Raw genomic sequence first — 12,811 nt, 5'->3', positions numbered from 1 at the left:
GGTATGTTTCTTTCTTGATGTCTTGTTTATCCTGTGATTATTGTGGAGTAGTGTTTGTTGTTCTTTGAGGATTATGGTTTTCGGTGTGGTTTTCGGTGTGGTATTTGTTGTTCTTTGAGGATTATGGTTTGGTTATGGATCAGTGTTGGGAATTTCGTTGGTTATCTTTCATGAGGGCTATTAGTGGAAATCTGGCGTTGGTCTGAATGTCGGGTAGCATCTGCATTCTGAGGAGTGGTTAGTTGCAGATTGAAGTTCTTTTGAGCTCGGGTCGATCAGTGTTGATATGTCTTTTGTGAAGGTTGTTTGCGCTTGCGGGACGCGGTTCGCGTGTAAGTGATTGTGTTGTGTAAGGTTGTTGAGGTAGATCGATGTTGGCGACCGGTGATTGTTAGTTAGTGCTACAAGTGGGGGAGAATTGGGAAATTCTCCGGAAGATCGATGAGCATGTGAGGTTGTTTAGCTATTTGGGATTCAGCAGTGTTCTGTCAGCGTAGAGCGTAGGCTGGTGAGAGTAAGTGACAGGCATGCAGGGCGGGATACAGACCTAGGGCATTTGATTGTGGAGGGCCTGGGATCAGGCCGGGATTGAGTATGTATGATGGATATAGAGGTCGGAACCCCTAGAGGGCTAGAACAGTATACATGAGAGGGTTTCCTAGAGAGATAACGCGGAATGATGAATGCTAGTTGAGCGGTCCGGATAGACTGAAGGCCGATAGGCGTACCAGTCAGGCCGAAGGCTTGGAGAACGGTCCAGCCAGGCTGAAGGCCCTGGAGGGCGGTCCAGATTGGCTGAAGGTTCTGAGAGTGGTCCAGATTGGCTGAAGGCCTGGTAAGGCGGTCCAGTCATGCTGAAGACTCTGCATGTATTGTTAGATCGGTTTGAGGAAATGGATTGAGTATGTCGCGATATGTTAGCATTGGAAGGTCTGGCCCCGGGTATTGATCTCGATTAGTGGAGATGGTGCATGGACTCGAGAGTCCTTGCAATCAGATTCAGAGCATGTGTGTTGCAGGGATAGCGGTTATGCTATAAAGGAGTGGTGTAGCATCGGGCGAGTACCGTGGCACTTGTCGCAGTGACAAGGCGGCCAAGTGGATTCCCTTGGTAGGGAAAGAGAGAGGAATATAGTTCCGAGAGGGAGTGTAAGTTCACGGAAGTGAAAGCAGCAGCGCAAAGTTATGTTTGGAGTGGTCCAATTATGGTCATTGAGCAGCATGATTGCGGCAGTGGTATGGGATCACATCCGGGATGGATGCCTGGTGAGGTCGCGGAAGGGATTCCGCGGGAGTAGAGCCGAGAGGCTCGGAAGGGGTGCATGGATGGGGTCTTAGATTCCCAGTTGATTCTGATCAAGGGATTGTGTATGTAGTGGCAATTCATCCTGGGGGATGTTTGGTGGTGTCGTCAGTGTGACGGGTTTTCCTAACCCGAGGGTGTTAGAGCTAGTGCAGCATGTGCATGCGATTGCTAGAGGATAACTCATGGGAGTTGCTCTGAGGCTGAAGAATGTGTCGTTCTGTCAGCATGGGATGGTTAGAGTTGGACCCGGATCGGGAACATAGTGGTTTAGGGTTATATCTAGCTCGTAAGAGCCAAGTGAGTTTCGGGTTTCGATGCTTGCGCTTTGAGGAACCAAGTTGGGTTAATGCCAGGTAGTGCGTGGCGGGAGAAGTTCTAGAGTAGAGGTGCCGAAGGCTTCGAGGGCGAAGCCTAATTTAAGTGGGGGAGAATTGTAATGCCCCGTTCCTTAGAGTACCTAATTGTGAGTCCTCGAGATTTAAGAGAAATGATATTTTGGTCATCTTGTGGGAAAAGTGGAAAATGAGGGGCAAGTATGAAATTGGGAACTCGCCGAGTACGCCCAGCGTAAGCTGGAATTACGCCCAGCGTGAGGCGTGCAAGGACGCGGGTGCAAGGCCGAGTACGCCCAGCGTACTCTCAGAGTTCTAAAACCCTAAATTTAGGGTCAGCCACTATATAAGGAACATGTTGGTGCATACCGTAGCCTCCTTAAGCTCACCCTTAACCTCAGAAACCCGTATTCCCTCCATTGTTGGGTGTGTTTGGCCTTGGAAAGCTCATTTTGGCTAAAGAAAAGCTAGAAGAAGAAAGGAGAAGTTGTCAAAGAAGGAAAGAAACGTTTGGAGCTTGTAGATCTGAAGTGATATCATCCTTTGGAGCTTATTTGAGGTATAAAGCTTCTTGCTTGCCATTTATTTTGCAAGGATCTAAGTATTGTGAAGTTTTAGCATCTTTCTTGTCCCAAAGTTCTCATCTTGATGCATGCTTTGTGTTAGCCGAGATTATCTGTCCTTTCAGACCTTTGGAGAGGTCTTGAGTAAGAAAAATGAGGTCCCAATGGCTGTAGTTGTTCCATGTGTGAGATGTATAGGTCTTAATGGATTAAGACCTTAGATTAAGAGCTTTTGGACGTCCCAAGTGATAAAATTTGAGACTTTATGAATCTTAGGCATGTTTGGCCTAGGGATCTGAAGTTTGGGCTTAAGAGCTTAAGCCATTAAGAAGTTATAAGGACTTATTGAGTAGCGAAGTTACGCCCCGCGTAACATGTGAGTACGCCCCGCGTAGCGAGTCAGTGCCCGATCCCCTGTTGCGAATCAGCGTGTACGCCCAGCGTACTCCCTCTGTTTGGTTTTCATTTTGGGCCTTAAGGTTTGGGCTGTTATTTGAGTTGCTGGATTTTGGGCCGTAACTGGACATTATGGATAGAGTCTTTTGGGCCCATTGGTTGTTATGGATAATGAGTTTAGGCCCATTTGGTAAGGTGGGCCCAATTTAGTAAATTGGGCCACTAATGGGTTTTGTTTTGGACTTCTGGACTTTGGGCCATTGGTGGGCTTGGGAGCTTACCTAGTGTTGGGTCGGATTGAGTTAGGGGTAAAATGGTTAATTTACCCTTAGAAGAGTATTGTGCTTGGCCTAATGTTTATTTGTGCTATGTTGGCTAGTTCGGGATTTTCGGTGAGTCGGTGATTCGAGAATCTGCTTCCTCAGTTCAGAGTTTCGGCAGTGCGAGGTGAGTTATCCTCACTATATCGATAGGGTCTAAGGCACCAAGGCCGGCCCTTTATCGGATTGAGATCCGGGTATTTGTTGTTATTTTATTGCTTTGATATGTTTGCATCCTGGTAGCTAGGATGGTATATGTTAGAGACCTGGTTAAGGTCGGTTCCCTGATATGTAGGGTGATGCTATGCTAGTGACCGGTTAGGTCGGTATCCTGGTTAGGATGATGATATGTTATGTGATCTGTTTGATCGGCTTGTTGACTATGAATGCTTATATGATTGTATGTTTATGTGCACATGGTTGTTTGGACTGGAGTTGGGTTGAGGCGGGTCCTGCTTTGTGCTGTAGGCCAAGATACCCAGGGCGGACCGGTTGTCCCGAAGGCCCATCGAGCGGTCCGGATAGGCTGTAGGCCCCAAGAGGGCGGACCAGACGTGCCGAGGCTCGGAGAGTGGACCAGGCCGACTGAAGGCCCAGTGCGGGCGGACCAGTCATACTGTAGACTCAGAGAGTGGACCAGGTGGATTGAAGGCCCGGTGCGGGCGGAGTAATCACACTGCAGAATCGATGTATATGGCTAGATTCGGAGGGTGGACCAGGTGGACTGTTGGCCAGTGCAGCGGACCAGTCTTACAGTAGACCCGAAGTGCATGGCTGTTCTGTGTTCTGTTATGTTATGTATGCTATGTGTGATATGGTCCGGAAGGCACTATGTTATGGGCCAGAAGGCATTATGATTTGGACCGGAAGGTCATTGCCTGGAAGGGCGTATGTGTGGTTGGTAGTTTGGGGATATCTCACTAAGCTTTCGGGCTTACAGTTGTGGTTTAATGATTTTCAGGTTCTTCAGGAGACCGTGGCAAGGCGAAGGCGTGATCGTACCGCTCCTCATATTTTTGTTGTGATGTGATTCTGGGAATACTCTAAATAAATTATACTGAAAACCTTTTTGTAATAATTTAATGAAATCGGGTTGTTTTTGAAAAATTTAAATTGGTTGGAATTTTTCGGTCGTTACAATGCTAGTACTGATTAGTCAGTGATACGATCGCCTGAATAGGATATGCTTGGTTTTGGTTACTCAATGCTCGAATGCATCTTGCTTTGTGCTTTTAGGAGTCCTAGTTATATTTAATTAACTAGTAAACGAATACATTAAGTTACATGTTACGAGGATTAAATAATTTCAGAAGGTTAGGTCTAGCCCTATTTCACAACTCTTGTCTGAGTCCAAGCATTGTAGGGTAGGACCTCTCATTCGAAGAATTATCTGGTCTTAGTAATATGTAATGGTATTCGCGAGCTAGTTAGGGAGAGATAGCAGGGACTTCTAATGCAGCTGATGGCGGAGAGTGGGTCGGAGATTACCCTACGGTAAGCCTAGGATGAGATTAGTGTTGGGAGCGGTATTAGTGAAAGGGACTTGGTGGATTCTTGGCAATTCCTGAGGAAAGTACGGATAGATGTGGAAGGTAGTATGGGCCCGTACTACTGAAAGTAGAGGATCCGTACTCAAATCAAGGAGAGTTGAGATTAAACCAGAGAACTTGTAGTGAGCGTGAGGTATCTCGATATTATGTATGACTCTGATGATTGTGTGCTTTGTTTCAGAATGGTGATGACACATCACGGAGCAAGAGGTTCAGGGTGTAGGTCTGGTTCGTGTACAGGTTTTGAGCCAGTTGATGACAGATTACGTGAGTTCATTGCATCCGAGATTACAAGAGGCATCCTTGAGGCGACCTTGGTGATTTTCGAGTCAATCAAGGAGGGTATCATTAAGCTAATGGAGGATCACCTTAAGGCATTCAGGAGAAACATGGCAGCTGGTCAGTCAGGGACTCGCACGCTCTCCTTCAAGGATTTCAGGGGATACGGAGCGCCAGACTCCAACGGGGTGAAGGACCCCATTATGGCGAGACGATGGATCGTGGACATTAAGTCTGCGCAAGTGACGAGCTTCTGCCCTGAGGGGTCGAAGGTCAGTTTTGATGTTGGTTGTTTGACAGAGCGGGCTAGATACTAATGGGAGCAGTCAGTGATTATTGGTAGCCCTGCTTGAAGCGGGATGTAGCCTGGTATGTCGAAAGGTGCTTGACCTACAGGAAGGTCAAGGCCGAACACCGGAGACCTCACAACAAGACGCATCCGTTGGATATCCCTGTGTGAAAATAGGAGGATATTACTATGGATTTAATCAAAAAGCTTCCTAGGACCGCACTGGGAGTGGATTCGATTTGGATCATTGTGGATCGAGTGACCAGGAGTGCCCATTTCATTCCGATTCAGGAGAGCATTTCGGTCGAAAAGCTGGCTGACATCTACATCAGGGAGGTAGTAGCTCGGAACGGGGAGCCAATTTCCGTGATTTCAGACCGAGATGTGCGGTTTACTTCTAGGTTCTGGAAGAAATTTCAAGACGAGTTGTGTACTCGTTTGCACTTCAGCACGACTTGTCACCCGCAGACGGATGGTCAGAGCGAGCGGGCCATCCAGACCTTGGACGATATGTTGTGGGTGTGTGTTCTAGACTTCGGTGGTAGCTAGGATACCTACCTTTCCTTAGCAGAGTTTTCCTACAATAATAGCTACCACGCCAGCATCGACCGTCCTCTCTTCAAGATGCTTTATGGGAGGAAATGCAGGACCCCGATATGTTGGGGTGAGGTGGGACAGAGGGTCATGGGGAGTACCGAAGTGGTACTTAAGATGACAGAGAATATCCAGGAGGTCTAGAGTATACTGCAGACGACCCAGAGTCGGCAGAAGAGCTACACCGACAGACGTCGATCAGACCTAGAGTTTTAGGTAGGGGATATGGTCCTCCTGAAGGTGTCACCTTAGAAAGGTGTCATCCAGTTCAGGAATCAGGGCAAGTTGGGCCCCAGATACATTGGTCCATTCAAGGTCTTGGCTCGGTGGGCCGGCTTACGTATCGACTAGATCTGCCATCCCAGCTTAGTCAGATCAATAACATTTTTCATGTCTCCCAGCTGCAGAAGTGCCTAGTGGATGACTCCGCTGTTGTGCCTTTAGAGGATATTCAGGTGGATGACAGCCTGAACTACATGGAGAAACTAATAGCCATTCTCGATAGGAAGAAGAAGGATCTGAGGAACAAAAGGGTGGATTTGGTGAAGGTGTAGTGGCAGCACCACAAGGGCTCGGAATGGATGTGGGAGCCGGATAATGAGATGACGGAGCACTACCCAGAGCTATTTCCATCCGCAACAGACTTCGAGGATGAAGTCTGAGATAAGTGGGGGAGATTTGTAACGCATGGTTTCTAGTATGTGTTTAAAATCATAATTTATTCATTTTTGTATAGAAACTCGACAAGTTGGAGGCCCCAAAATCGTCGAGTAAGGATGGAATTGGGACGCGAGCTAAGAAGTTTACTTAACGACTTGGGTAGCCTCAACTCGGCGAGTAGGCTGGCAGAATGAAACCCTAATTTTCAGATTTTTCACCTTATTTAAACACCTTAATCCCCATAAGTTGGCCTCATTTCCAGCCTCCATTATACCAAACCCTAGCCTCAAAACCCTAATTCATGGAAGTCCCATGCAATGTTTAGACCATCTTTTTGGTCTTTTGAGCCAAGTAGGTCATGCATGCAAGTAAAGATAGGAACTTTACGTGACCAAACCGTCCCTAGAGTCCAGATCTATAACCCTATGGCTTATCTTGAAGTTTTGATGGCTTTTGGAGTTGTATCTAAGCTATTTTGAGTTAGGGTTAGAGATTATTTCTTCTAGGATGGGCCTTAATGGGTAAAGTCGGAAACTTTACCCTCCTAGATGTGTATTCGACCCAGATCTGGAATATAGGGCTTAGATTAAAATAATAATGGCTCAATGCGTTAAGAAGGCTTAACAGATTGAAGAAATCGACAAGTTCATAGAGGAACTTGGCGAGTTGAGTCGAAGTTTCCCGATTCTCATAGAGGAAGGACTCGACAAGTTGATTTGGAAGTCCTGAATCTATTGATAGGAGGAACTCGACGAGTTCATGAAAGAACTCGACGAGTTGGATCGCGATTTTAGGGTTTTTCTGATTTATGGACTTGGCGAGTTGAAGGACCAACTCGATGAGTTGAGTCAACTCAGAATGTTGACTTTGACCAGAATGTTGACTTTGACCAAAGTTAACCCTTAAGGGGGGTCATGAGTATGAAAGGGTAGTTAAAGAATCTTTTATGTATAGGAGCTTGAGTTGGGTTGATTGTCGTAGCCGAGGATTTTCAGCTACTTTCCGATATTCGAGGTGGGTTACCTTCTTGTAGAAGTGGGTCGAAGGCACTAATGCCGGCCCACTAGTAGCTCATTATAGTAGAGATGATTATCTTTGTGATAATTGTCTGGTATGCTACTATCTGCTATGTTTTATGTGCTAGTATGCTATGATATTATGTGATAATGGTAGGAGGGGTGGGTCAGACCCCGTAACCGGTTGAGATAAACTGGTAGGTAGGTTGGGCACCCAGATATGCCTGAAAGTATGATATGATATGTTATAATGTGGTAGTGGTAGGGGTGAAAAAGACCCCATGACCAGTTGAGATAAACCGGAGGGTAGGTCAGGAACCCAGATATGCCTGGCATGGTAGGTTGGGCACCTAGATATGCCTGACAGAGGTAGGTCGGGCATCCCAGCTATGCCTGATATGGGTAGGTTGAGCACCTAGGTATGCTCAGCAGGGTAGGTCGGGCACCCATATATGCCTGGAAGTATGTTTATAGTATGGTACATGGTATGATGGGGGAACTCACTAAGCTTTGTGCTTACGGTTTTCGGTTTTGGTTTCAGGTACTTCCTCTTCGAAGGGAAAGGAGATGACATGATCGCAACGCGTCACACCATGGTTCCCGCACATGAGATATTCGGGAGTTATACTCTGATATTATTTTATCATGACAGGTTTTGACTATTGATACATTGGTTTTTGATATGAGTTGATACTATGGATGTTTTCAGATAATTGGTTTTATGATTATTAAATCAAAAATGAAAATTTTTGGTATTAAATTTTGGGATGTTACAGTACGTTTCCATTTGTACGTGTTCCAAACTTTATCAATAATTTCTTCCCAATATTCCAATCTTATACATTTTGGGCGAAACGACTTTAAAATGGATAAATCATCTTCTATTGATACATTGGCATTTTAGCCTTTGTAAGTATAACATATTCATCTTGTGCATTTTTCAAAGTGACAAAAAACATCTTTTCATGACATTCACCTATTCAACTTGTATAAATTTATCAGTGTACTTTGTTTCCCATTGATACAGTCCCTACACAAATATCACTCATACAGTTAGCCACATCCCATACTGTTGGATTAGGTGTCTAAGCCCATAACTATATTTGGTATGTCCTTGAATTGATGGTAGCTTAGTCCTTTTGGGTTGCCTTCACAGTAGCAACTAGACATAATGATTAATTGAGAAAGTGGAAGAATTTATTAATTTGATTAATAAATTTAAATAAATGATTTGCTAATGTATTATAGAAATAATATATTACTTAGAAATCATATTATTAATTAATAATTAATCAGAAATTAATTTGGAATGAGTTTTGGGATTCAATGTATTAATTAACAGTGTAGGGGTTGTTTGGTAATCTCTACTATAATAAATGAAGGGTTTTTTTTGCCACATGTCACACTCTCATTCAATTTTCCAAATGTCATTTTGTGGTTGTTTTGAATTAATTTATTTTCTACATGTCATTTTATGGATTTTTCTATTTTAATAAATTCTACATAATACTTTAATGTAAGAATTACAATAAATGTAGTAATAAATGAATATCAATTTCATTAGTGGACATACCTTCTTATTTCAAAAGTCTCAAATTAAAGTTCATTAGTTTATTTTATTTATTTATTTAAATTTAAAAGATAAAAAATCAATTTTAATAATTCATTATTTCTTATTTTCTTATAAATCCAAAGATCTTAAATATTTAGACCTTTATATTTATTTATTTTTAATTAACCCATGTAATACATGGGTCTTACACCTAGTATATCAATAGTTGAGGAAGAAGCCCTAGAACCCTCCTAAGAGCCTTGTACGAAAATATTCTAGAGAGGCTCTAGAATTTTCGACCATAGGCTATCTTATGGAAGGTAAGACTTGTTTGGTCCTTAAGCAAAGTAATTAGGGTTTCCTTATCATAACCCTAGCTTTGGCTCTAAGTCACCTCACTATATAAAGACCCTTTCACTTATGATTTTCGGCCACCTTGAAACCCTAGAGAGTTCCAGCAGAAATCTAAAGCTTCTTCTTCTTTCTCATAAATTATCTTCTTTCTAGGTGTGTTTGTGAGCCATTAAAGGTATTACTCTTGTGATACTTGCTCTCAAGCTTCAAGATCTACAAGGATTTTGGATTATTATTAGTACATAACAATCAAACGTATGTATCTTAATCCTTATCATCTGATTTTTTGATTATCATTCATAGACCAAGGGTCTGCATGTTGTTGTTTATATTTTATGTTCAATTAGAGAAGACATATATAAAGTTAGGGTTGCATGCACACATAGGATTGTATGTTTATGCTAAAACTCATCAGTAGTATCAGAGCATAGGTTTAGTCTTCTATTGAATTGATACTTATATGAACTTGAACAAAAAAAGTTATTTGAATCTGCATTTTGTTCATCCAACACATCGTGGAGATCTTCCTACACAGCGTGTTGGTCTGCGGATTCGACTCAACATAGCGTGGTAATTTTTCACCATGGCGTGTTGAGCTGTCAGATCCTAAAAATTCGATTTTTCAAATATCTCATGGATTGATTAGGATAATTACCATAATATTGTTTAATTGTTTAAACCTGAATATTTTAAATTGTAATTTGATGTACTCATCGATAATTACATGCCATGTTTATCTTTCAAATTTGTTTTGATGATGAATTGAATGCCAAGAAATTAGGAGATAAATATTTGATTAAGTTAATTATTTTGTGGTTAATATAATTAATCAATTTTTTGTTTAAAATAGTTAATATTTGGAATTTAATCTTTCAAAATTAAATGGTTTAATTCGATATTAAAAGATTATAAAACCTTAGTATTTTTGGAAAGTTTAAAAATACACCATTATACTATATGTAATATTAAAAGTTTTAATATTTACTATATGTATAAAACAAGTCAGTCGAGCCGCTATTGTATCGACCCAAAAATCAAGGTAAAATTTTCATTTTTAGTATAGCTAAAACATTGATACCATTTATTCTAAACAATTCCAAATCATCATTAGGTAAACCATTTATCAGAGTTCAATGCCACGGGCTCCCCCCGAGGTCTTCCATGCAAATATCACAAAGACAACTAGCATAACACATATCACATAAACATATCATATATCACATAATATCTACACATAACACAAATAACCTGTAAGGATGTCGTGGGCTCCCCCCCCCCCCCCCAGGGTCTTACACCATTGTGCCATGTGCTACGCCACATGGTCTTTACCTAGGAATGCCATGGGCTACCCCACATGGTCTTATATCTAATGTCACGGGCTCCCCTCAGGGTCTTCCATGCAATACCACATAATCACATAGCATATCAAATCACAGATGACTAACACATAAACCATAATCACCTAATGGGTCGGCCTTGGTGCCTTAGACCCATTGGTATGGTGAGAAGGCTCACCACGAATGCAGAAGCTTCCTGAAGAAATCCTTAGATGCCGCCCCGCCAGCTTCCCGAGCTGCCACTACCAATCAATATACCCAACTTAGCAATTGGGCCCCATACCATAATCCTTGATCCATGCATGGGGGTAAACTGACCATTTTACCCCTGGCCCAATTCCAAAACAAAATCCCAACACTAGGTAGGCTTTCCAAGCCCACTAGTGGCCCATTAATGGCCCAATTTGCCAAATTAAGCCCAAATCCTTCAATGGGATTTACCCTAAGCCCGAACATCTCCTTGGCACACATTACCTGACTTCTGATGACCCACTATAGAATAAAGGCCCAAAGTCCAAAGCACAGCCCAAACCGAGGCATATTAACGCAAAGCCCAAACTGCCAGAGTACGCGGGGCGTACGTCTATGTACGCTACCATCTTGCCTGTACGCTTAGCGTACAAGCAAGATGGTGAGTACGCTGGGTGTACCTGCACGTACGCTCAGCGTAATTCCCCTGTTAGGTGCTTTTTCCATTAAGCGCTTATTACTCAACTCCAGAGGCTACAAACTCAGATCCAGGTCCTTTTCCATGTCTTATTCCATAAAGTCACTGACTTGGTGACTTTACTTGGCCCAAACAACCCAAGCTCCAAAAATAATCTTCTACTTCCATAAAGAAGGCTAGATCTCATGCATGATTATAAATGGACCATCAAGTTCGAAACTTTATTGCTTATGAAACACTTTTATCCTGGAGGGTGGCAACCCCAAACTGAAAAACGAGATTTCATCATAAAGGTCCAATCTTGGGACCCAAAATGACTCCAAAACTCCACTACACTAGATCTAAGCATCCTTAAGTAACGTTATGAACTTTATATCTCCACAAAGTCCCAAATGATGATGCTATTCCAGATATATGAGCTCCAACTTCGAAAGTCCTCCTTTGTCAACTTCTTCTTTTCCTTTTCCAAGTTACACCACCAAAATGAGCTTCTGATGGAGAACATCACTCAAGAATGAAGGGGATGAGACGTTCTAGGTTTTTTCTGAGGGTAAGGGAACATATAAGGAGTCTAGGGCTTGAACCAATATGTTCTTTATATAGTGGCATGCCCTAAAATTAGGGTTTCTGGACATTAGGTGTACGCTGGGCATACATCATGTACACTGGGCGTACGCCAGAAGGCACCCGCGATCTTTTACCCTTATACGTTGGGTGTACCCCAGCCTTATGCAGGGCGTACTCGTGCATTTGCCACCTTGCATGCATGGTTCTTCTTGCCATTTTTTCCATTAGGGGCCATTCTTGTCAATAACTCAAAGTGTCATAACTCCTTTGTTCCAAGTTCGTTTCCGACGAACTTTATATCCACGAAAAGGTGGCGAGAAGCCCTACGCTTCTAACGACACACCCCGGCACAAAACCTCTCGAATAAAAACTCAAAACCCATAAAAGACCGAAACGCCCCTAGCCTTGGCCTTTGAAACCCATAAACGTATATCTTCATAACAGGGTGTTACAGCTAGTATGCCTCATTCAAGAAGCCGATCTTAAGGGGAGTTTAAGGTATCGACCTATAAAATGACCGCTATTGGGTATCCATTCTTACCCACCTCTCCCTTTATTGGTAGAGGGTGGTTAGCCGAACAAGTTTGATATGATACTTAATTCTCATTAATAAATATAATGGAATAAATAAAGTAACTAAATGTTTTATTAAATCCCCAATCTTAGTTACTTTAGGAAAATATGAATTTGATGCTAATCCATGAAATTACACATTGAACTTTATATTGATGGGTTTGAGCCACAAGAACTTTCCTATGTGCACATGCAAACCCTAATTGCTTGGATCTAGGTTTCTCTAATTGAACTTGCATTGTATCCAAGACTTTCAATACTAGATCTAATGTAAACAATTGATTCTAATCATATGAATTAGGATCTAGAACAATACCTTGGATTACTTGCTTGGTACTTCTTCTTCTTGGAGCTTAGAGTCACAATTGTCACTCCTCTAATGGCTTACAAACACCAACTAGCAAGAAGATGATTTGAGAGAGAGAGAGAGGAGAGAAATCAGCTCTATGGTTTCTT

This window comes from Lactuca serriola, chromosome 9, assembly GCF_051521515.1.
Source record: "Lactuca serriola cultivar US96UC23 chromosome 9, Lser_US96UC23_V15, whole genome shotgun sequence".
Classification (NCBI taxonomy): Eukaryota; Viridiplantae; Streptophyta; class Magnoliopsida; order Asterales; family Asteraceae; genus Lactuca; species Lactuca serriola.
This window is presented reverse-complemented; position numbering follows the sequence as displayed.